This window comes from Ranitomeya variabilis, chromosome 5 (genome assembly GCF_051348905.1).
Source record: "Ranitomeya variabilis isolate aRanVar5 chromosome 5, aRanVar5.hap1, whole genome shotgun sequence".
Taxonomy (NCBI): domain Eukaryota; kingdom Metazoa; phylum Chordata; class Amphibia; order Anura; family Dendrobatidae; genus Ranitomeya; species Ranitomeya variabilis.
The window spans coordinates 153,404,659-153,408,625 of record NC_135236.1 but is presented as its reverse complement, the minus strand read 5'-3'; the positions used below and the strand labels follow the sequence as shown (position 1 = coordinate 153,408,625).

At 43.0% G+C, this 3,967-nt stretch overlaps 1 long non-coding RNA gene across 1 annotated transcript; it reads right to left on the bottom strand.

Annotated features, from left to right (window-relative positions):
• Positions 1-850: 850 nt before the first annotated feature.
• On the bottom strand, positions 851-1,882 carry LOC143773472 (uncharacterized). The gene is made up of 2 exons (XR_013215196.1): positions 1,610-1,882; positions 851-1,329 (listed from the first exon to the last, which is right to left on the bottom strand). It is a non-coding gene; the product is annotated as an uncharacterized LOC143773472 (long non-coding RNA).
• Positions 1,883-3,967: the final 2,085 nt, after the last annotated feature.

Below are 3,967 nucleotides of genomic sequence, written 5' to 3'. Positions count from 1 at the left end.
TGATAATTTATGTAGACTAGATTGGCCCTTTAACAACTGCCGTCCTAAGCATGTCCACAAAATAGAAGTTAAAAAAAACCAAACACATACAGAGGCTAAAAAACAGTGGAATAGAAAAATAAAATGTTTCACTGATTTAAAAGGGAGTGTTCCAAAATTAAATTAAAACATTAAGGCCATGTGGACACATTGCGTTTTTTACTGCGGATCCGCAGCGTTTTTGATGCTGCGGATCCGCAGCTGTTTTCCATGCGGTGTACAGTACCATGTTAACCTATGGAAAATAAAAACCGCTGTGCACATGCTGCGGAAAAAAACGCGCGGAAAAGCAGCAGTTTATTTTCCGCAGCATTTCAATTCTTTGTTTGGATTCCGCAGCGGTATTACACCTGCTCCATATTAGAAAACCGCAGGTGTAAAACCGCAGTAGAGTCCGTGCAAAAACCGCGGTAAATCCGCAATAAATCCGCAGGAAAAAGCAGTGTTTTTTCCCTGCGGATTTATCAAAATCAAAGCGGAAACATCTGCACACCAGTCCGCAACGTGTGCACAAACCCTAAATAAAAGCTGATGCATTTCTTATCACTGGGTTGACAGCCACTAGCACTCAGAATCATCAAGAGACTGCGGATCTCTGAGTCCTCTGTAGGAATAGACAGCGGATCCCTGCGGTTCCATGGTGAAAATGGATAATTTAGAGAATTATTATCTCCGCTAGATGGATAAAAGGAAAGTATTCAAAGTCCAACGTCATCATACGTGTGTGCAATTCTCAAATAAGTGAAATCCGTGCAGATGTGCAACTATGGGGAATAAACGTACATCACTCCAGTAAGATCATGGACCAGAGTCACGTGGCAAAGACATTTAATTTAAAACAATGGCGGTGCGAGGTACAGCCGATCCCACTATAACAATAAAAAACAATGTACCCAACACACCCGCCATCATTGAGCATCACTGACACTAAACACCAAAAACACAACTGAAAAATAGGTAAAAAATTTTGCATTTCACAACTTTGACAACTTAATTAAAAAACAAAACACAACCAAACTAAGCATTTTTTTTTTAAATGTTCTCATATCAAAACGCTCCAGTCTCTAAAATCATTAATTGATCCACAGAAGAAAATGATCTTGGTATGAAAGGGAGAGCAAGGTTTAGACATTCTCGATGTTGTACGCCTGGCGAATGTTTAAGGTGTCTCTGAGCATGAGATCGCGGAGGCGCCACAATGCGTTCGCCATGGTCGTGTGGGCCCCTTTACTCTTCAACCAATGAGAAGGCAGACGGCTCTCCTGTTCTTTGGATAAGAACGTCTCTGAGCTGAAAGGGAAAACAAGAGTTAGTAAGAATCAAGAGGTGACGTCTACGGAAGAACCTGGATTTTATACTCCACCCAATCCCACGGTTCACATCAACAGTTTGTGGGGCATTATAGACCAATAACGCACCCCTACTGAAACCGGTCTTAGTCACTAAGTGTATGTCATGATACAGACACTCATGTGGTCAATTTTCGCCAAGGGTCAGAACGGGGGTGAGGGTGAAATATTATGCAATTATTCAGCCTCCTAAACAGAAAAGATCTCCTTTGACATCTCACCTGACAATGTCTGGTCCCATTTGCTGATGCAATTCGATTCTGCAGTTAACCCTTCAATATATTTCAAGTAGGCTTCTGAGTGAAGTAACCTTTGAGTCCTGGGTGGGGGTGCGACAAATATTGGGGTTATCGGCTGTTGCATGACAGGCTGGCTACTTTGAGCCTGACCTGGGTAAGGTGGTGGCGCTTGCTGCCCTGGTTGGATTAGGAGACTCATCTAGAAGTCAAGAAGAAAGGTTATTGTAGGTAACATTATATACAAAAAAATTCTTATGAAAGCGGAGTTCCCAGGATCACAACCTCCATACAATTCCGCTCAATAGGTGATAAGTGCCCCACTAATCATGAGAAAAGGAGCTCCATGTCCCCCCATATCAACGGCGCTGCAGTGGAGCATGTTCTGTGCCGTTACTCGGCTATCTCCGTCCAGTCGGTGAATGTGGCGGTGGTCACCCATGAACTCTACTGAGGACTCAGGGACCCCCATTCTCTGTCCGAAGAATGGATAGGTAATAGGTTTTGCTTCTGAAAACACCCCTTTACTATCTCGGAAACCAAAGTCTGACTTTAGAGACGTGATCAGATCGTGCCGAGTTCTGATATCAAAGTCTCTACAGAAGGAATACAAGCGATGTATAACGTCCGTATGTGTGTGTATATATGAATGTACAGTCATGGCCGAAAATGTTGTGAAATTATGCCCAATTTGCCTTTTTTTCCTGTTTTTTTTTGTGTGTTCCAATACACGTAAAGGAAATAAGCACGTGTATAACAAAGCATAAGTAATTGCGATCATTTTCTAGAAGAAATACTTAATTTTCTGGAACAATTTAAGGGTGCTAACACTTTCGGCCATGACTGTATGTGTTTGTGTGTATATATGTGTGTACATGTATGTATATGCATATATGTACTTACAGTGAGTACAGAAAGTATTCAGACCCCTTTAAATTTTTCTCTCTTTCATTGCAGCCTTTTGGTAAATTCAAAAAAGTTCATTTTTTTCTCATTAATGTACACTCTGCACCCCATCTTGACTAGAAAAAACTAATGTAGAATTTTTTGAAAATGTATTAAAAAAAAGAATAATTCAGACCCTTTGCTCAGTATTGAGTAGAAGCACCATTTTGAGCTAGTACAGCCAGGATTCTTCTTGGGAATGATGTAACAAGTTTTTCACACCTGGATTTGGGGATCCTCCACCATTCTCCTCTGCCATTCTTCCTTGCACATCCTCTCCAGTTCCATCAGGTTGGATGGTGAACGTTGGTGGTTAGACATTTTCAGGTCTCTCCACAGTTGCTCAATTGGGTTTAGGTCAGGGCTCTGGCTGGGCCAGTCAAGAAATGTCACATAGTTGTTCTAAAGCCACTCCTTTTGGAAGGTGAACCTTCGGCCAAGTCTGAAGTCCAGAGTACTCTGGAAAAGGTTTTCATCCAGGATATCGCTGTACTTGGCCGCATTCATGTTTCCTTCAATGACAACCAGTCGTCCTGTCCCTGCAGCTGAAAAACACCCCCATAGCATGATGCTGCCACCACGTTTCACTGTTGGGATTGTATTGGGCAGGTGATGAGCAGTGCCTGGTTTACTTCACACATACAGCTTAGAATTATCACCAAAAAGGTCTATCTTCATCTCATCAGACCAGAGAATCTTATTTCTCATAGTCTGGGAGTCCTTCATGTGTTTTTTTTTTAGCAAACTCTATGCGGGCTTTCATATGTCTTCCACCGAGGAGAGGCTTCCGTCGGGCCACTCTGCCGTAAAGGCCTGACTGGTGGAGGGCTGCAGTGATAGTTGACTTTGTGGAACTTTCTCCCATCTCCCCACTGCATCTCTGGAGCCCAGCCACAGTGATCTTGGGGTTCTTCTTTACCTCTGTCATCAAGGCTCTTCTCCCACGATTGCTCAGTTTGGCTGGACGGACAGGTCTAGGAAGACTTCTGGTGGTCGCAAACTTCTTCCATTTAAGGATTATGGAGGCCACTGTGCTCTTAAAAACCTTGAGTACTGCAGAAATTCTGTTGTAACCTTGGACAGATCTGTGCCTTGCCACAATTCTGTCTCTGAGCTCCTTGGCCAGTTCCTTTGACCTCATGATTCTCATTTAGTGTATCATGTAGTGATGAGCGAACATACTCGTTACTCGAGATTTCTCCAACACGCTCGGGGGTCCTCCGAGTATTTTTTAGTGCTCGGAGATTTAGTTTTTCTTCCTGCAGCTGAATGATTTACATCTGTTAGCCAGCATAAGTACATGTGGGGATTCCCTAGCAACCAGGCAACCCCCACATGTACTTATGTTGGCTATCAGATGTAACTCATTCAGCTGCGGCAAGAAAAACTAAATCCCCG